General features: G+C 36.3%; 1 protein-coding gene across 4 annotated transcripts in view; it reads left to right on the top strand.

Annotated features, from left to right (window-relative positions):
• Positions 1-22,543, top strand: part of Cdk8 (cyclin dependent kinase 8) — a 92,763-nt gene that overhangs the window by 5,435 nt on the left and 64,785 nt on the right. Inside the window, exon 2 of one of the 4 annotated variants that reach the window (XM_090342356.1) lies at positions 19,584-19,670. The exons of the other annotated variants lie outside the window; for them this stretch is intronic. The gene's annotated coding sequence lies outside the window, so the exon portion shown is untranslated. The remainder of the gene's footprint in view (positions 1-19,583; positions 19,671-22,543) is intronic. 4 annotated transcript variants of the gene reach the window in all.

Raw genomic sequence — 22,543 nt, 5'->3', positions numbered from 1 at the left:
CTCAGGACTGACAAACAGAAAGCTAAATTAGAGATCTGGAAACCTAGGTTTCAATTTGGACTCTGTTTCTGATGTAGCCGTATGATCTTGGACAAATCATTTGCCTTTTATAAACCCTAGTTTCTCTATTTTAAAGGCAAAGGGTTTCACTAGACTTTTTGGTTTTTTTGGTTGTGGGGCTTGAACTCTAGGTCTGGGCACCGTCCTTGAACTTTTCAGCTCAAGACACCTTACTCCTTGAGCCACAGCATCACTTCCATTTTTCTGGTGGTTAATTGGAAATAAGAGTCGGTCTTTAGTTATGATTTGAGGAAGTAAAAATTATAAACATAAAATGTATTAATTTGCAAGATTAGGCAAACCACTAAAACAAAAGTTTTACTTTAGACAGAAGCATACTTCCATATTCTTTAACACTGATTATCATCAACTGCCAGGAAATTTGGTAACTCAAGAAACGCATCATCAGCTACTTAGTATGTCTTATGCTACTTTGACATTGGTTTACTACTGACAGTGATGTGAACCATTCATTTAGTTTCACAGGCTCTTTTGGATCCTGTCTGCATTGGAAGTTTGATTCAATCCTAATTCTTTATGATCAGAACTTTCAGAATCTTTATAATAGGAGAATAGGATTAATAAGTCAGGATCCTATAACTCTTTTGTCCCTCTGTGCTGAATCTTCTATCTAAGTTCATTAAAAAATATTTCTTTACATATCAGAAATGCCAAAGGTGTAATGTATAATACATTACTTTCTGTTACTGGATAATTTGTATGTGCAGTAAAGGGATATTAAACTTCAGGAATGTGAAGGGAAAGGATTAGCAGAATAACTGAAAGAAATAGGTATTTACTTACTTTGCCTGTCTTAATTGTTTATATTTGACACAGGGCCACAGCTCTTTTTTTTCCAGTCCTGGGCTTTAGCTCAGTGCCTGAGCACTGTACCACTTGAGCCACAGCACCATCTGGATTTTTCTATGTCTGTGGTACTGAGGAATTGAACCCGGGTGTTCACGCATGCTAGGCAAGCACTCTACTGCTAGGCCAAACTCCTGGCCACTCACTCAGACCATTTTGATCTTATTTTTTTGCAGCAAGATTTGGCAAGTGATTTCCTTTGATATTTGTTCATGTAAGTTATTACTTTTACTGTAACAACATTGAAGAAATTCACTCAGCAAATATTTACTAGACCTTTCTGTGTACTGAGTACTGTCCAAGGTATTGGGAAGGTAAAAATTAATAAGCTATTCCAATATTTGAGAGAAAATATCTGGGGAAGCAAACTTATTAAGGTGGTAGCAATTCCATAAGCCCTATAATAATGTAAGATAATATTGGAACTCAGAAAAGAAAGCCTCAGATTCTATGGTTTTGAGGAAAATCCATTCAAACTTGGTAACTTGATCTATTTTAGAAGATGGAAGTTGTTATCGGAAAAGGCATTCCAAATGAATAAGCAAAAAAGAGATACTTTTTATTGTTTAATGTAGACCCCAGTGAATTATGTGGACTTGAACATTTTCTTCCTGTGTCTTTTCACCTCCCTTATTTTCTCTTGGCATTGTCTTTTGAGCTCTTGTTGCATGTATGTGGTAGGTATGTGCATGCACTATAAATGTTCCATAGCACTCACCTGGATATGAGGTTTGTTGTAACTTAATAATGAGAATACATCTATCAGCATATACCGAACACCATAGTTGGTTGCTATGTGTGCATGTGCATTCATCTTTATCAAACTGATGCAAATAGACTCTGAAATTCAGGCTTAGGATTTAAGAACTCTTCTCATAGTAAAACTGTCATGGCACAACTTTTGCTTGTGGCTCTGGATAGCAACTGATTCTACTTTGCCCCCACCTCCATAGGGAATAGGAAACCAGAATTTCCTATGTCACTTAAGTGATGGTGGTAACAAATTGGAGAGGGAAAGCAATTCTCCCACAATTAGAAGTTTAGGAAATACTGAAATTTCTCACATTGTTGGACTTCTTAGTATATGGAGAGATGAGAGAGACAAGGCTTCTGGATACTCCATTCCACTGAGGAAACTAGAAATAATGAAAGATTGTAATACTTTATAGATCCTTCACAGACATGGCCACTATGAAAAAAAATGAGTTGAGATTTTCAAACATTTGAAACATGATACTTAGTGGGGAACTATATATGCCAAATCATTATTGATAAACATTCCTATGGGTGGTGTCATTTTTCTTATGCCTTTTACCATTTAATTCAGTTCTTATTGTTTCTTAACTTCTGTTCTTACCTGTTGCTAGAAAATAAGTATCCTACTGTTCTTTTCTCCTTCAGAAGAGTTTATACATTGTTTCCTTTATACCTGAATAGGAAGCCATAGTTATTTGCTTCTTGTTACTTAAAAGTTATTGTATCTTTTATCTCCTTATATATCTTTTGTCACTTGTTATTCTACCTTAATATTTGAAGACCTTTTGGTATCATGATTTTCAGTATTAATTATCGAAAGTCCAAAAATCAGTCCTGTTATGTGTTCATCAAATACATTAAAGTGTAAAGTGCTGAAAATTCCCTTACTAAAATTGAATTATGGGTTGGAAGCATAACTTGGCAGTAGAGCACCTGTAAGTAGAGCAACTATAAGGCTTTGAGTTCACCCCCCCTAGTATTGCCAATTTAAAAGAAGATGAAAATGATTAAGCTATATTTTATTATAAAATCCTGTCAACCTAAACATTTAAGTTGGTTTTTAGCATATTCTCAAGGTTATTTAATGCTTACCACTGTTTAATTCTAGATGTTTTTATCATCTCCCAGAAACAAAACAAGCAAACAAACCAAAAAACCACCTATGAATCCACTTACAGACACTATCCAGCCACTAATAACTATTAATTAATTTGCCTGTTTTGGATATTTCATATAAATGGGACCATACAGTATGTAACCCTTAAAAATTATCTTTAAAGTAGTTGTACAAAGGAGTTGCCATTTAACAAAGCATCTTCATCAGTGTGACCCTTTAATATGTATGTAGCCTTTTGTGTCTCATTTCCTTAATGTAATGTTTCCAAGACTTATCTTTTTATCATACTCATTATTTCATACACTTTTATAGTGCATTGCTTGCATCTGTTAGACATTAGAGTTGTTTCTACCTTTGAGCTATTATGAATAAGTTACAAATATTCATGGGTAAGTTACTTCAGGTACATGTTTTCAGTTGTCTTAGTATATACCTGAGAGTATTATTTCTGGGTCATATCCAAAGCAGATAGAACCATTTTATACTGACTATACTGAGTGTGGTTTTAGACCACAATCCTTTTGTTCTTCGTGTACAAAACTTCAGTAGCCTCTCTTATGCTAGGAAATGCTCATATAATATATCTCAGTGATTGAGAAATACAGATTTATATAATTATACCTTCTTCATCAAATCAGACCACTCTGTGGTGACTCTGTGACCATTATCTCAGGCAGAACCTAGTTGGGGAACATTTTTTTTTCCCTCAGCTGAAATAGGCTCTACTATTTAAGCCTCTTATATCTTAACTACTTTGTCTTAACATGCAAGTCAATATTCCTTTTCATTCATTACATCACCAAACATACTTTGGCCTTCATTGATATAGTATGTAGTTACCTTCATGTACATGTGGTTAATATTTGTATGTGTTTTGAGTCTTTCTGGTAGATGTTTATGGATTATAGATTATAGATTTTCTTTTGGACAATGATAGTATTCCCCTAGTTCCAAATGGTGATAGATGTACCTAAAAGTCATATTTGAAAAGTCTCTTCTAATCTTGCTAAAATTAAGAACTTGAAACATATTTAGGAGAATAGAAATAAAAATATACCACGGGAGCAAAATTTGATAGTCTAGTGTATCAGTACTCTCAACAGCAATCTTTAGTTGCTGAGCCCCCTTTTTTTTTTTTTTTTTTCCAGTCCTGGGCTTGAGCTCAGGGCCTGAGCCCTGTCCTTGGACTTTTTCAAGGTTAGAGCTCTACCACTTGAGCCTCAGCACCACTTCCAGCTTTTTTCTATGCATGTGGTACCAAGGAATCGAACCTGGGTCTTTGTGCATGCTAGGCAAGCACTCTACCACTAGGCCAAACTCCCGGCCCTGCTGAGCCCAATTTTAAAAATATTTTTTTCATTAATTGCTGAGTCTAAGCTTCAGAGAATTGAGTCTCTATAAAGTATAACATATTTTTGAAATATACTTTATAAATGTACCTAAATTGGTCTCAAGTTTGTATTTTTTTTTTTTTGGCTTGAAATTTTTTGTTTAACTTCCACAAATACTGGAAATAGAAAAATGAATTCCGCAGGATTTCACAAATCTTCCAGTTTTCACCAACAGATTTATCACTCAATGCTTAAGCATTTATAATGTGATGAACTCACTCACCACAATATATATGTTTAAAAAAGATATTAAAATATCTGTATAGCAGCCTTATTACAACATATTTTCTTTAACATGCAAAACTATTTTTATTACTTCTAAAGTATTTCCATATAATGGAAATTATATATCTTTAAAAATGTTGAAAAAGTTTTAAGTTATCTAGAAAGCTTTTAGCAAAGTTTTAAGTGTGCATAGTGGAATACACTCCAATATAATTTTTCACTTCTGGAAAAGTTGACTGTAAACACTTAAAAAAAACAGATGATACTGATCTTCCTTTTTCTGAAATACAGTGGTCCTCCCATTGTGTCAAGCTTGTATTTCTAAAATTAATGAGAATAAAATCTCTGAACCGTATTTGGCAATTAATTGGTTTAATCTCCTTGGTTTATGTATTGTGATTGCTTCATATTTGTAATATGAATAAAGGACTATTTAGGTTAGGTACATACTCATCATAACTAAGTTATCTATCACTCTCTCTCCCTCCCCCTCTCCTTCTCTTCCTCCCTTTTTCCCTCTTCTCTCTCTCTCTCTCTCTCTCTCTCTCTCTCTCTCTCTCTCTCTCTCTCTCTCTCTCTCTCTCTCTCCCTCTCTCTCTCTCTCTCCCTCCCTCCCTCCCTCCCTCCCTCCTTCCCTCCTTCCTTCCCTCCTTCCCCCCTCTCCCTCTGTTTCTCCCTTTTGCCCCTCTCCCCCCCATCTCTCTGTCTCTCCCTCCCCCCCCACCCCCCCTCACCCCCCGCCTGGGTGCTATCCCTGAATTCTTCAGCTCAAGGCTATCACTCTACCATTTGAGCCTCAGCACCACTTCTGAATTTGGGATGGCTAACTGAAGATAAGAGTCTCATAGATTTTCATGCTCTGTCTGGCTTTGAACCACAATCCTCAGATCTCAGTCTCCTGAGTACCTAGGATTACAAGCATGAGCCAGCTACTGGTACACAGCTTAGTTATTCATCCCTTTAGACAAGTTCTTAAAAATGGGTTAACTTTATTGTAGCTAATTAATTCTAACACCTCATCATCCTATGAAAAGTGAGTCTTTAATCATGGTACAGGATCATCACTGGATACTATGCATCTTAATTTATAGAAAACTAAAAGGTTTAATGAAAAGAACTTGTCAAGCAATGTTATTGTTTCCATTAAATAAGGTATATTTTGGGGAAGATATGGAGTAAGTACTGAAGCATTATAATTATAAGCTGTGTTGTAAGAAAAATAAATTATATGAAAAGTTAAGTTCATACAGAGCTTTATGAAAAAAATCTCTTTAAGCAAACTCTCCTAGTGCTTAATCATGTGACTCAGTTTGCAAAACTATAATTTCCAAGAAAATGTCAAACACAGAACAATTATACTTCTAATTTGTTTTGTAATGCAGACTTATGATGATTCTTTTAAATGTAAATTTAGATCATTTAAATATTTTGTTTTTCAGTTTGGGTTTTCTTTAGCTCTAGTTTCTTTTGTAAATTTGTGTTCTTACAGTTTATTTGATACTTGTTTACCAGATGTCTGTTGTATGCAGTTTTGTATATGTGCCTGATATAGGCAAAGCATGTTTGAATAGACCATCCTCTGTGTCTTTAGGGAACTTACACACTTTCGTGGGTGTATAAATAAACAGGTAATTAGAATGTAGTATAGATGATGCATTGTTGAATAGGCTGTCCTCTATCTGTTTAGGGAATTCACACACTTTCACACATGTGTAAATAAACAGGTAGTGAGAATATAGTAGGATAAAGGTTGCAGAAAGTTATAGATTATCATGAAGTTTCTTAAACTTTTGGGATCTCGAGAATATTTCAATTTTGACTTGAAATATAATTAGAAGTAACACAAATGAATGTTTAATAACTAAAAGGATATTGCAATTTAGGCTAGAGAGGGCTTCAGCTTGGCTCCAGAATTCATTCCCTCCCTCCTCTCCTTTTCTTGTTTCCTTTGTGCTTTTATCTCCAATTAACCATCAGAAAACCAGAAGTGGTGATGTGACTCCAAGTGGTAGTACTAGGCTCAAACAACAACAAAAAAACAAAAACGCAGGGATAGCACCCAAGCTCTGAGTTCAAGCCCCATGAGCAACAAATATAAGGGCCCAGGATATAAACCAGCAATTTTGTTCTAACCTAGTAAGCATGAGATACAGAGTTCAAGCTCCAATATGTGAGAATATTGCTGAATCCTAATGGCTCATAACCTAATATTAGCTACTCAAGAGACTCAGAGGTAGAGGATTGTATTTTTTTTTTTTTTTTTGCTCAGTCCTGGACTTGGGCTCAGGGCCGAGGATTGTATTTTGAGGTCAGCCTGGGCAGAAAAGTTTGCCAGACTCCATCTTCAAAGTCACAAAAGTTAGGGGTTGTGAACATGATTGTAATGGTAGAGTGCCAGCTTATCAAGAATGAAGCCCTGAGTTCATACTTCATATTGCCAAAATGTATATGTGTGTGTGTGTGTGTGTGTGTGTGTATGTGTGTATGTGTTTATACATATGCATGTATAGGTAAATGTCATTTAAAGAATCTGTGAATACATACAGTTTAATAGGAAAAACAGTGGCTATGCTCTTCATGATAGTTGATTAATATAAAAAAGAATGAGAATCAGAAAATCTGTTTTATAACTCCCTGTGTAATTCAGGCCAGAATCATCAGTGGATATTAAATCCACTGGGCAAATTGTCCTTGACAAATAAAAACATTCATGAGGGACTGGGAGTTTGGCCTAGTGATAGAGTGCTTGCTAGCATGCACGAAGACCCAGGTTCCATTCCTTGGTACCACTTACATAGAAAAAGCTTGAAGTGGTGCTGTGGCTCAAGTGGTACAGCTCTGGCCTTGAGAAAACCCAAGGACAGTACTCAGGCCCTGAGTTCAAGCCCCAGGACTGGCGAAACAAAACAAAAACAAAACATGTGGTGTTAAATGTATCACTTCATGAATTATTTAATTGTACAGTGAAAGAGGCAACCTAAAAGATGCTTTTATTGTGCCCTGTGAATTAACTAGAAGTTGTATCTGCTCTTTGATCTGAACTACATACTGTTTTAGAATAGTTAGCAATCATTTTTGGCTCTAGGAAAGATTCCTTGATAAATATCTCTGTGAAAGGTAAACCACCGCTAAGGTAGACAGTGATTTCTTTTTATCATCCTAAAGCAGCCCTAACTCAATAACTTGTTCTACCCTGTCCCCAGGGTAAAATGATAACTTCTCCAAGTTCTTCTAGAGACTGACCAAGCTATTGATCATCCAGGCCACAGTTACTGAGAACATTTTAACTCTGCATATCTTTCTCAGCCCCTGCCTCAACTCTTCCTGTTGAACCTGAAGTTAGTGATAAGAGTGTATATGGGAAGATGACTGATAGTGTACTGGAATACTGTTTTCCCATGGCTGCCAAGTAATAAATATCCCTTTCTCTGCCCTTCACCTTGTTTCTTTATTTGGTATATGAGAGTGAGTGGCCTGACCTAACTTGAAACTTCCTGGGCTTTGAATCTGTGGTCTAAAAGGGGAAAAATGTGCCTTTATATTAGAGAGATGCAGCTTAACTAAATGGTCAATCTTAGCATCACAAATAATTGAGTAATTAATCATTTTTGTTTTGTAATGTGGGACAGTAAGAAAAAGAGTTCCTAGAATAGGATTCTTGAAAAAAAAAGTTTAATGTAAATCTAATGATCAAGGAAGAGTCAGACACATCTACAATATGTGTGCTATTCCTAAAGAAATCCTCCCAAATCAAAGAGGCATATTTAGATCCAATGCATGGATCTTGGGTTTAACAATAAAAACAAGACATTTTTGTAGCAGTAGGGGATATTACAGTATGAGCTACCCATGAAATAAATTTATGAGATTATTCTTTTTGAAGAGTATGTCAGTGACATTTTGCTTATAAAAATTATTTTCACAAGATGTATGCTGAAATGTTCAGGTGGTTCAGAAAAAATATAAAAAGATGTGGTAAAATGTTAACAAGTTAGAATAGATATAAAGTATATAGATGCTTATACATCTTTCAGATTTTCATTACAAATATTACAACTTTTGTAAGCGTGAGTTTCTTTTTTATTCTTTCTTTTGGCTGTACTGGGGTTTGAACTTAGGACCTAATGCCCTCTGGGATTTCTTGCTCAGGTACTGCTACCTGAACCACACCTCTTACCCAATTTTTTTGCTGGGTAATTGGAGAAGGACTCTCTTGACCTTTTGGGGCTGTCTTCAGATTAAGATTCCCCCAGATAGCAGCCTCCTAGTAGATGGGATTATATGTGTGAGCCACAGGCAACTGGCTCATAATGCCTGCATAATAAAACCATATGGCTATAGATGATTTACTCAATAAGCTTTATGTTGAAAATACTTGGGAATTATTATATAAATGGTAATTCAGAACCCTTAAATAGCCTTGTAAATACTTGTAAATTCTTATTTGCTGCTGTTAGTGATGGTGGGCTTGAATTTAGGGCTTCAGTATTGTCTCTGAGCTCTTCTGCTCAAGGTTGGCACTTGACTACTTTGAGCCACAGTGCCACTTCTTGTTTTCTGGTAGATAATTGGAGGTAAGAGTCTTATGGACTTTCCTGCCTCAGCTGGCTTTGTACTATGATCCTGATATCTCAGCCTCGTGAGAAATGAAGATTATAGGCAAGAGCCACCAATGCCCAGCTTCATAAATACTTCTTCTTTTTTTTTTTTTTTCATTTTTCTAGTCCTGGGGTTTGATCTCAGGGCCTGGGTACTGTCCTTGGGCTTTCTCAAGGCTAGAGCTCTACCACTTGAGTCACAGCTCCACTTCTGGCTTTTTCTGTTGTTTTTTTTTGTATAGATTTATAGTTCATTTTTTAATTTTTTTTCCCGCCTATAGTGGAGGGAATGAACTTGGGTCATTGTGCATACTAGACAAGAGCTGTGCCACTGAATGACACCTCTAGTTCCAGGATTTATTTCTGCATATTAGACAGAGGTCAAACTTTGTTGCACTTGATACCTAAACTCCACAATTCATGACAAAATGAACGAAATGTCTTGAAGCTACAATGCTCAGCCTTAGGAGATGTGTAAAATAATTTAGTTTGGTTACACTGAAGTTAAACATAGCATATATAGATGATGTTTGATATATTACATATGTTTATACTTAAATATCCATGCTCACGTGTAAGAAGTGCTTAAAGGCTGCTTTTTGCTGATGCACAGGGATTTCTTTGGCCCATGAGTTGACTGGAAGCAGAATAATAGCTAAGCATTCTGTGTCCTCCATTTTTTTAACCTGTGTCCTTTGCTTTGAGCTGTTCTCTACTGTAGTTTACAGCCATCTTGGAAGCCTGAAGGGAATAACTACCTGCCAGGCAGCAATGACTCATTGTAACAAGGCCACCTGGCCAATACTAGACAATGGATTGGCTGAACCAATCCAGACCATGTCTGGTCAATTCTGTGACTTATGAGTATTTTAATTATGCTTACCTTCTCACTTCTTGTCCAAGTTCTTCATCTGTTTAAACATATAGCTCATGTATGTATTCTGAAGATGGTTGAAAATGTGCTGAAGTGGACCTCGCTGTGGCTGCCATGTAATAAATCACCTTTTACTTTTCCTTCACCATGCCTCTATATTTGGTGTATAGGAGTGAGTGGCTAGATCTGATATGTGGAACACTTAGATTTGGGGATTGGAATCTAAATGTCTCCTGCTCCCTCCCTCCTTCCTTCCCGCTCTTTCTCCCCCCCCAAGCACGCGCATGCATGCATGCACGAACAAGATTTAACAAGATTTACTGTTAAGCCTGGCCATATCAATCAGAGTAGCAAAAATAAAATTGTATCTTCAGAATTTAAAAAAAGTTCAAGCCTGTAATCCTAGTTACTCAGGGGGCTAAGATCTGAGGATCATAGTACCAAGTCAGCCTGGGCAAGAAAGCCAAGAAACTGATACCTAATTAAGCACCAACTCCCCCAACCCCCCCCCAAAAAAAAAACCCAAACAAACCTGGAAGTAGAGCTGTGGCTCAAGCGATAGAGTGCTAGCTATGAGTAATGAAGCTCAAGTTAGGAGCAGTAAAACTCAGGGATAATGCCCAGGCCCTGATTTCAAGGCCTAGGACCCGCAGTGAAAAAGTAAAAATTAGAATATTGCTGTAGAGTTTATAGTAATAATTTTAAAACTCAGCATTTTTTTTGCTTGTACTTGACTAAGGGGCAAGCACCTTAAATCTTAAATATTTTTAATTTTCAGAATTATCTGTTGGTTCCAAAGAAAAGAATATGAGGGATTTAGTTTACACTTTGTATCATACTCATATGTGCAGGCTTCCTCCCCTATACTCATAGAATATCTTCTCTTTATATTATCCTGTAATATAATTTGATTTCTAGATCTCTATCATTTTTGTGGATTAACTTTCTGAGAAAAAATGTGTTACAATTTAACTTCAGAAACTTTGTTGTCATCATAGATTCATTAGGTCTTTATTGTTTTTATAAACAGACAATAAAAGAAGGAAGTTGGGGGGGTAATTATTCCATGTTTTTCTTGTTTTTGTTTTTGTTTTTTTGTCAGTTGTGGGCCTAGGTGCTGTCTGTGAGCTCTTCAGTTCAAGGCTATTGCTCTACCACTTGAGTCATTTCCAGTTTTCTGGTGGTTAGTTGGAAATAAGAGTCTCATGACCTTTTGTGCCCAGGCTGGCTTTTAACCACAGTCTTAGCCTCCTGAGTAGTAATTAGAATTACAAGCGTGAGCCACAGGTGCCCATCTTCCATGTGTTTTTATTTTTTTTAATTTTTTTTTTTTATTTATTTTGCCAGTCCTAGAGCTTGAACTGAGGGCCTGATCCCTGTCCTTGAGCTTTCTCAAGGCTAGAGCTCTACCACTTGAGCCACAGCACTACTTCCGGCTTTTTTCTATGTAAGTAGTACTGAGGAATCGAACCTGGTTCTTCGTGTACGCTAGGCAAGCACTCTACCACTAGGCCAAACTCCTGGCCCTCTATAAACTTTAAAAAGTCAATTTGAGGGGCCGGGAGTTTGGCCTAGTGGTAGAGTGCTTGCCTAGCATGCACAAAGACCTGGGTTCGATTCCTCGGTACCCCACATACATAGCAAAAAGCTGGAATTGGTGCTGAGGCTCAAGTGTTAGAGTGCTAGCCTTGAGAAAGTCCAAGGACAGTGCTCAAGCCCTGAGCTCAAGCCCACGACTGGCAAAAAAAAAAAAAAAAAAAAAAAAAAAAGTCAATTTGAAAAGTAAAATTTGTGTAGGTACATGAAGGTACATGAATGACTGAAACATTGAAGGCATTTATGTCTCTTGAATCTAAGCAGTTGAAGGAAGTACCTCTTGATTGTACGTGGAGTCACTAGAAACCTAAGTGATTCCTACCATGAACATTCTACTCTTGGGCCTCATTGCCTTTGTAAAGCTTTATTCCAGAAACAACTGCAGCATCACTTGGGAGCATCTCAGAAAAGTAAAATCTCAGCCCAAACCTACTGAATCAGAATCTGCATTTAACATGCAGTCATTCATGGGTGTGTTAAGGACTCAAGAGTTGGCCAGTTAGCTCTGTGCCTAACACTCTCATATTACTCTGTGATCCTAATCTCTAGCCAAGAAGAAAGGAAGGGAGGGTGAAGATTTAAGGGCATGAACTAGAAAGTGCTCACATCACTTTTTTCCTAACTCACTGGTCAGGAGTTTGTCATAGAGCTGCATACATTGAGTTACGAAAGAAGCAGAAAAATGTAGCACATTTAGTCTTTCATGTCTGTTGATTTAATATATTTGGTAAAAGATTTTTTCTTGTTCCCTATAGAACATAGCACAATTAACTATTTGCATAGCATTTACAGTGTATTAGCTATTTCAGGTGGTCCTGAGGTGATTTAAAGTATGCAGGAGAATGTGCAAATGCTTTTTGCAAATATTGTCTTATTTTATATAAAAGGCTAGAACATCTGTATTTTGATATCTTGGAACAAGTCTTGGGCCTTGGAACAAATCTGTAGATACTGAAGTGGAATTCTATTTCATTAGGTGGTGAGGTGCTCAGCTTTACTTGAGAGAAGTTCTCTTACTATAAAAGGAAGAGAAAAAGAACGGACATATTGAAAAACTAGCATTGATGCTGCTTTGGAAGCGTATGCAATTCTAGGTTGGACAGCTCCCCCTCCTCATTTTTTCCTGGTTCCAGTACTGGGGCTTGAACTCAGGGTCTGTGTGCTCACCTTTTTTTGTTGTTTGGTTTTTTTTTTTGGTTCGGTGCTGGTGCTCTGTCACTTGAGCCATAGTTCCACTTCTGGCTTCTTTTTTTAGTACCTAATTGGGAATGAGAGTCTTACAGACATTCTTGCTCAGGTTATTTATTGGCTTTGAGGCATGATACTCAGATCTCAGCCTCCTAAATAGCTAAGCCACCCATGGGTGCCTGGCAGAAAAGGTTAATTTTCTAAAGGTTGGCTTTTAATTTCAGTGTTGTTGAAAACTGTGATTCTAGGCTGTATTCCTGCTCACTTGTTTTTTCTTCCTGAAAGCTTTTGAGATACTTGTCTCCTTTATAAATTTTCATTTTTTGAATTTTAATTATTCTGAACATTTTTGGGTTTTATTTATTATTCTGAGTTCTATAAGGGTCGGACTTTAAATTTGAAAACACAGTCCTTCATTTCTAGGGAATATCCTTATTTGATTTCTTTTTTACATTTTGTTTATCTTTTCTTGACTTGTTCTGTTCTTTTTAATTTTTTATTCCTGCTTTGGAATATATTTGCTTGTTATTTAAATATTCTTTTTTTTTTTTTTGGCCAGTCCTGGGCTTGAGCTCAGGGCCTGAGCACTATCCTTGGACTTTCTCAAGGCTAGAGCTCTACCACTTGAGCCTCAGCACCACTTCCAGCTTTTTTGTATGTATGTGGTACCAAGGAATCGAACCCAGGTCTTTGTGCATGCTAGGCAAGCACTTTAACCACTAGGCCAAACTCCCGGCCCCTTAAATATTCTTTTTTATAACTTTATGGCTATTTATTGATGAATATAACATCTCCTGCTATGATGCATTTAATTGACAAAAATATATTTATGATATATGACATCTTTTGAAATGTGTTTACATTGTGGAATGGCTAAATCAAGCTAATCTGCATTTCTGTAGTAAGAATAAATCTAGTCTTTGAATTTCAAGTATGGTATACATGATGATTAACTACAGTTGCATTATTACACATTAAATTTCCTGAGTACACTGCTATTTTCTAACTGCAATTTGGTATCCATTGACCCCACCCTAATAAACCACCATTCTATTTTCTACTTAGATCAGCTTGACACTTTTAAATTTACTACATTAGATCTGTGGCATTTATTTCTGTGCCTGGTGTATTTTACCTAACAGTTTCCTCAATGTTTATTCATGTTATTGCATATGATAAGATTTCTTTTGTGTATATGTGCTCACACACATGTCATCACTCCCAGGGCTTCAATTCAGGTCTAGATACTGTTCCTAAGCTGGTTTTGCTCAAAGCAAGTGCTCTACTAGAGTCACAGCTCCATTTCTGGCTTCTGCTGGTTAATTGGAGATAGGAGTCTTATAGACTACCCAGTTTGGATTTGAACTATAGTATTCAATGCTTAGACTCCTAGTAGCTAGAATTACAGGTGAGAGTCACTGGTGCCAGGTTGGATTTTTTTTTCTTTCTAAAGGCCAAATATTTGTGTGTGTGTGTGTGTGTGCGTGCGTGTGTGTGATTTTAAAATATATTTTATCACTTTATTCCTTGGTGTAGACAGTTTGATTCTTATCTTGGCTCTCATAAATAATGCTTGTCAACATGAAGTACATTTATAAATCTCTTTGACATATTGGTTTCATTTCGTTTGGATATATACGTAGTACTGGTATTATTGGGTCATTTGAGGATCTAGTTGTGGTTTTTTTGAGGGCCATTCACAACAGTTCCACAATAGCTGTTGTAATTTAGATTCCTCTCCTCAATGTATGGGTTTCTTTTTCTGCATCTTTAACAGTATTTGTTACCTTTTCTCATTTCTATAATAGCTAGTGTGACTAGGATGATGATATCTTAATGTGCTTTAATTTGTACTCTTCTGATGATTAGTGATACTGTACACATTATTATTATCACTGAGACATGGTTTCACTGTGAAATCCAGACTGACTTCAAATTGATAGTGCTCCTGCCTCACCATCTCCATTGCTGGGATTACAGGTATATGCCACCACACTTGGCAGTATGCAGCGTTTTAAAAATGTATTGATCATTTCTGTATAATTTGAGAGATGTATATTTAGGGCATTTGCCTACAGTATAGTTGTTTTAAATGCTCACTCTATCTTGGAGGACTGTCTCTGTTTCTTCTAAGTTATTTTCCTTGTTGGAAGCTTCCCTTAAATGTGATAATTCTCAACAGTGCATTAATACTTAAGAATAAAACACTAGTTTTATTGACAGAATGATTTAACCTTATCGGCAGATCTTTTTTATTCGGAGATTAAGTAGGAAACGAGGTGGAAATCTCCTAGAGAGTAAATCTCTTAGATTTTGTTAGCTGTAGTTTTTTTTTTAATTTTTGGGTTTTCCCAAAAGATGACTAATACATGTTATGGATCAAAGCAAAACCTAGCTTATTGCTTACTATAAGGGGACATTGTGCCTTCACAGAATCTTAGTAATTTCTCGGAGAGAGAAAGACAGAAGATGGATATTAATGAGGTTTGAGGGCTGAATTTCATGTACTTCTTTTCATGTAGTGGCTTGATTGAGATAGGCAGAATCATGAAATGAGTTTTAGTAACGAATCTTAGATAGCTTATTTAGATATTGTGTTGTATAGGGGGTGGTGAGTAATCTTTTCCAGGTAGGTATATTTTGGAAGTTTCCTGAATCAAATAAACTTATTTGCAACCTTCTCTTGCTGGGCAAGGGTTCCTGGAAAAGTAGTAATGTTAAGCTGAATAGTAAAGCCTAAATATTAAATATTAATATAGATATTGGGTGGTGGCTTATGGTTTTGGTTTACCATCCACTACCCCCTCCAAATATTAACATCTGAGAATATGACCCATACTAGTGTTTTATCATTGTCAAGTTTCATTATAGATAACAAGCAAAGGAAGGAGAAAAGGAGGTGATCATTCTAGCTTTTGTAAGCATTGTGGTTTCTTACCTTTTGTTGCATGGGCTATTTTACTGGACAGCAGCTACACAGCAGCATTCAGTGCTCTTGTGTATACACCTGGGTACTACATCCCATACAAATAACTAAGAAAAGGTATGTTTAGAGCCTGTACTCCACTCCTAAGTCAGGAGTCACAAAATTAAGCACCTCACCCAAAGAGCCAATAAAATAAAATGTATTGTTATTGGCAAAATTACCCAGTTCTATAGATAATTTTAGATTTTTGTCTATAATCTTTATTAAAAATATCAGAAATATATTAGATATCAGTTTAAAAGGTTTTAAGTATATCTTTCCCTTCCCATTCTATCTAAAGTAGCACATTCTGAACTACTACCTACCTACCTCCTACCTCCCTACCTATCAGGCTTAATGAACCTTTTGGACCTTTTTTCTTTTTTTTTTGTTCCCTTTTTGGCCATTCCTGGCTTTGAACTCAGAGCCTGAGCAATGTTCTTGGGCTCTCTTAAGGCTAAAACTCTACTACTTGAGCCACAGTACCACTTCCGTCTTTTTCTATGTATGTATGTGGTACTGTGGAATTGAACCTTGGTCTTTTTGTATGCTAGGCAAGCACGTTTTTGTGTTTTTTTTTTTTTTGCCATTTCTAGGGCTTGAACTCGGCCTGAGCAATGTCCTTAAGCTTTTTCTCAAGGCTAGCTCTCTACCACTAGAGCCAGAGCACCACTTCCAGCTTTTCTATGTATGTTGTACCAAGGAATTGAACCTAGGTCTTTGTGAATGCTAGGCAAACATTCTACTACTAAGCCAAACTCCTGGCTAGACCTTTCTTTGTGTGGGGCGGTCATGGGGCATGAACGTGGCCTGGGTGCTGTCCCTGAGCTCTTCATCTCAAGGCTACCACCCTACTCCTGGGCCTGGGTGTTGCCCCTGAGCTCTTCAGTTCAAGACTACTGCCCTACCCTACCCTTGAGTCAAGCCCCACTTCCCATTTTCTAGAGGTTAATTGGAGATAAGTGTCTAAGGTCCTTTTGTGCTGTGGCTGGCTTTGAACTTTGATCCTCAGGTCTCAGCCTCCTTTGTAGCTAGAATTACAGGTGTGAGCCACTGCACCTGCCTGGCCTTTTTGTATTTGTTTGCATTATCTAGTTTCTTGCTGTTCTCTAAAGTTTATCACATAGAATTCTCCTTAATTTCTTGGCCTCTTGTAAAGCTATAAGTGAAGAAGCTTGCTTTGAGACGGAAGCAATTCAGAGCCTATTTAGTGGTTAGGAAATTTGATTCTCAAATTGTTTCCGAGCTGGCTGGAAAACTGATGAGTCAGAAAGCTCTCTTGGTGATTTTCAGGAGCTGTTGTGAAGGGAGTTATTGGTTTATCAGGATTAAAAAAATCCTCAATCAGTTTGCCAATAGACTTTTTGTGCCACAGATTTAATAACTTTTATGCCACAGATTTAATATTAGGAACCATCTTGTGATCTGTTAAGAGTAAGTACCTATATTAGGTTTGTCCAAGCGTATTGTAACATGATGCTGTCACTTACTAAGAGTCATCTGGTACCACGTAATGAAATTTTAGTATTAGTCATTAGGTGTCATTAAATCTGAAGTGCATAGGTTTGAATTCAAGTGGTTTGTTTTTGCTGTTTGAGGTCCAAGACAGCTTGCAAATATATAACTCTTACTCTATTCCTCTTTTGAGGTTTTTTGTTTTTATTTTTTTGGCCATTCCTGAATCATGAACGTGGGGCCTGAGCACTGTTCTTGGGCTTTCTTGAGGCTAGAGCTCTACCACTGGAGCTATAGTGCCACTTCTGACTTTTTCTGTATATTTAGTACTGAGTACTAGCACCCAGAGCTTCATGCATGCTATATAAGCACTCTTACCACTAGGCCACACTCCTGGCTCTTGAGGTCTATTTTTATGGCACTTAGGTTACAAAAGCTAGTTCCCATGAAAGAGCCACATGTATTGTTTTGGTGAAGATAAGACCCATCTTTACTATGAAAGACAGATTTGTCAATTAAAAAGATACTTAACAATTGGGTCCAGTGACTAAGGAAACATTAACTAATAGCAAGGAACCAGAAGAACCAAGAGAAGCTTGAGAACTCCCAAAGGAAAATGTAAATGAAGCTGTCAGGTCAGACTGACTGTATGCTTTAGTCAGCTCATAAGTGAATTTTAATCAGGTATTAGGCTCATACCACAGAGTGGCCAAAAGTGAAAAAAGTCTGCATTAAGAAGCTTTTGAAGTAACATAGTTGAAAAGATGACCATAGAAACAAAGGAAAAAAAGAACTAAGAAAAAAAATATTAAAGAGATTAAAGCATGATCATCACTAACTTTGGTCTAAGTTCTGTAGTAGAAGCTCTCTCTTTCCAAAATCATGCTTCTAAAATATTCCATAGAATCCTCAGCTGAGATCTCTGGTTGGGACAATCTTTCTGTTCTTTCTGTTTCAAGACCTTTTAAGTTGAGAGATGTAACTCCAAAGAATTTCACTGCAATATTCTTTGTTAACAGTGGTAGGTAAATTTTTTTTTAACAGTGTCTGTGATAATATTCTTTTTTTCCTTTTTTTATTAAAGAATTTAGCAACATTGATTTTTACATCATATTTCAAATGTCCTGTTTAACAAACAAATATTGAAGAAGGGAATCTCTGTATACAATCACTGGCACTTAGGTTTTAGAACAATTAAAATTAAGCATTAATCTATGTAACAAAACATAGAGAATATATAGCCCATCATAGATTCTTATGTATATGTAGTTATGTTTCTATCTCCAAGACCATGGGTAGGAAAATTTCTTATCAGGTTCAAAGACTGTCTTGGTGTTTTCCAAAAGAACACGTCTCCAGCTGTTAGGCTCAAAGGATCTGTTAGGATGTTCATGAAGACTACTTTTACCTGCTTTTTATGTTGTATATTTTCTTTGTTTGGATTGCTCTCGACAGGGTGGCTTATAAACAATATAACCTTCTTTCTGACAGTTTTGAATGCTGTAATTCTGAGATCAGGGTGCCAACCTGGTTGAATTCTAGTGAATTCCTTCTTGGGGTTGCAGACTCCTCCTGCATTCTGTATCTTCCCATGGTAGAAAAGGCAAAAGAGCATATGGTAGGGGGAGTCTTTTTACTCTAGGGTACTAATTTCATTCATGATTGTCCTAAGTCTCCACAACATATCACATTGGGCATTATAACTACAATAATTCTGTGATTTATATATGATTTGAATATGTTCATCAAAGCTCCTTATGTTTAAATTCATTCCCCATTGTGAGGCTTTTCAAAGGTGGAAATTTAGCTAGCTATGATATTTAGAGTTGGGACTTTGGGAGGTGGTTAGAATTCCAAAAAATTTAAGGGGTAGAACCATTATGACTGAATACTAATGGTTTTATAAGAAGAGAAAGAGAGACTAGAAGACACACAGTTGTCTTTTGCTTTGATTTCCTGCACTGCTTTGAGACTGGCCGCACCAGTAGATTACCACATATACATCCTTGAACCTCTAGAACTTTGGACTAAATAAACTTGAATTTCCAGAACTGTGTGCTAAATAAAGTTCTCTTCTTTACAAAAGTTACCTGAACACAGAACAGACTCAATGAAATAGGGTATACACACATTCAGTTTAATAGCATACATCCTTGAAGACAATATTGGCCATGTCTTCTCACATTTTGTCAAATCTATAAAACAATATTACTAGGTATATGGCCTGGCCTACTAGCTCATAAGTGTGAAATGACTGAGCTTATCTTAGATCACAGAAGTTCAAAATACTTTGAATACTTTTAATAATAGGATTCAGAATTCTCTTCACTCTTAATTTTCTTAATTATTGGGAGTGATAAGGACTTAAGTTTGTGAGTAAGCACTAAGGGTTTGCATAGCTCTTAATAATTGAGCAAAATGAGTGCTCCTTGGAAAGAGGTTGGTAAACATAAATTGAGTACTTATTTTTGTTTTCTTTTCCCTTTGAAAGTGTCTTGCTATGTTGCTGTGACTGGCCTTATGATCCTCCTGCCTCAGCTCCAAGTGTTGGGATTACAAGCATTCAGTGCCACTCCTAGTGAGTAAGGTTTTTACTGTTTAGGATATTTATTTCCAACAAGGAAAACCTTAAGTCTGACTTGAGAATTAGCACACAGCATCCAGGATGTGTTTGAAACACAATGCAGGTGAGCAATTGAATGAAAACCATTAAGTGGTCTTCAAAGAGATCTTGGGGTTTAAGATTCTGGTTGGTGCTCCAATTTTTACTGTCTCAGAAAAGGATTATTCTTGCAATGAGAAATAGACCATCACACCTAAGGAATTTTAGTTGTTTTTTTTCTGATATATTAATGTTTATATACATTACCAACCTATTTGTCCTTACCAGAATATTATAATTTCATGCAGCTGTTTTAGATTTTATTTCAGGGCCACTGATGCCACAAAGAGACTATAGAGATAGTAGAGGTTAACAATGGTTGTTTACATCCATATTTCTTGTTTATTTCTAAGTGCCAAATACTTAACCTTCTCATCTTTAGCTAACTAGTTAACTGGCTAGTTCTGGTGAACAAACCGACTTCATCTTAGTTGAGTATATCACCATTAGCTCTTGCAGGGGGTCTCATTTTATGTATGAGTTGAGACCTATTTGAGCATATCCAGGATCATATTTTCTGGTTTCATTTAAAAAATATGGTCAGTTAACCAAGAAAATCTGAATTTTCAAGAGGAGTCTTAAGGGCATACTTCATGGGTTTCTACCTTTTCAGATAATAGAGGTGTATCAGAGGTGAGCAAAGTTACCTGTAAAGGGCTGTATACTAAATGTTTTGGGACAGGTAAACCACTTGTAGTATGTATCTTTTTGTATACTTTATATAAATAAAGTTGTCCATGTAGTAATATCTTTCTTTTTTTTGAGTAATATCTTTCTTTAAAAACAATCTTTAAAAATATTTTAAAAATTCTTAACTTTTGGGCAGTTCCATGGGTTGAATTTAGCTGATATATGAAGTATTCTACCAGTAAGAAGAAATGTTAGGGATGAAGTAAACCTGATCTTTGCTGATCATTTTTTTTTCATTGATCAACAATGATTGTACAGCTTGAATGAATTTGGAGATTAAAGAAGACCATTTGACCAAACCAATTGAAACAAGTCTTCATTAGTTTGGCTATTGTGATTCTCTTAGGAAACGTTAGGTAATCTTTTGTCACTGAGTCAAGAATGCTATAGTAAGTGTTTGATGCCCAATTCCCATGAAGTTAAGCCAGAACACTTCGGGCTTGCTCAATTCTCTTATGGATAAAGAGGTATAAAAGTTTATGAGAGGGGCTGGAGTGTGGCATAGTGGTAGAGTGCTAGCCTACCATGTATGAAACCCTGGATTTGGTTCCTTGGTACCACATACACAGAAAAAGCTGGAAGTGGTGCTATGGCCCAAGTGGTAGAGCACTGGCCTTGTGACAGCTCTAGGACAGTGATCGGGCCCTGAGTTCAAGCCCTAGGACTGGCACCAAAATAAATAAATAAATAAAACTGATAATTAGATGAGCTCAGTAAAGAAAGTTGCTGAAGTGCTCATTTAAAATTATAGAAAGGTCTATTTCTTTTTAGATGCTTGAGTTAAAGGCTTGGTTATTGAGGATATGGTTAAATCCCTTAATTATTTATTAGTCTGTTCAGAGTAAAAAATATTTAGAATTAATCATGAGTTTCTGGGCAGTGTACTTTCCACGTTTTTTAATGTTACTTTGGAAGTTTATTTCTGAGTTAAAATAAAACAAAATTGAATCAGCCATAAAGCTTACTTATTACCCCTCTTTCAAACATAGCCAAAGGTCATTCATACTACATTTGAGTAGAATTAAAGGGAATTAGGTTCTTGAAGTAGAAAACTTGGAATGTGCTTCAGTAAACTCCTGGGGCATGTGTCTTGATGAATTGTTGAATTTCCCAAAGGGAATTAAATATTGACTATTTTGAGCCAAACAAACACTGAAGAAAGACATACATTTACTAATAGCACCAGAGGCAGGGAAGATAAAATGCTTGTGTTTGGTGTTTTAGGCAGCAGAGGTAGAGGGTCTATTATTGGCCCTGAACAAATCACTACCATAAATAAACACCTAAATTTGCGTTCTTTCCGTTGTACATTTAGTTCTTTAACATATGTTTTTCTGTGTATAAACATACCCAAAATCATACATAAAATTGGCATTTCTTTCCCTTATTTTTTTGGTGCTAGTGATATGGTTTAAACACAGGGCCTCAGACTCTCTGAGTTTGTGGCTTGTTTTGTTCGCAGCTGGCATTTTATCACTTGAACCACACCTCTAACCAGCATTATTATGCTGGTTAATTGGAGATAGAGTATCATAAACTTTTCGGCCTCACTTGGCTACCAGCCATCATTATCATACTAATCTCCTTGGTAGCTAGAATTACAGGATGACCCACGGGCAACTGGCTGTAATTTCACTCTTTATGGCTGGATAGTACTCCATCATGTATGTGTCCTCCATTGTCTTTATCTAGTCATTGGTTGTTGGGCATCTCAACTGGTCTATGTTTGCTATTGTAAATAATGTTGCTATAAACATTAGTGTGCAGGTATTTTCCTTATTTCTTTTTGATTTTATGCAAATATACTTTATGTCTGCATGTATATTGTATTTCTTTTTTGTGTGCACATATGTATATTTTTGAATTTTGCACATTTTTCTACAACCTTTTTAAAGCAATAAATTGTAGCATATCGTGTACCTGCTTGTCTGTTGTGCTTTCAGTATTTTTTATTAAAGAATTTATTAATATTGATTTTTACATCATTTCAAATGATATGTTTAACAAACAAGTATTCAAAAAGTGAATCTCTATATACAATCACTGGCACTTAGATTTTAGAACATAATTAAAATTAGGCTGAGGGTTTGTATGTCATA

The sequence above is a fragment of the Megascapheus bottae genome, chromosome 11, assembly GCF_031878675.1.
Source record: "Megascapheus bottae isolate mThoBot1 chromosome 11, mThoBot2.hap1, whole genome shotgun sequence".
NCBI lineage: Eukaryota > Metazoa > Chordata > Mammalia > Rodentia > Geomyidae > Megascapheus > Megascapheus bottae.
This window is presented reverse-complemented; position numbering and strand designations above follow the sequence as displayed.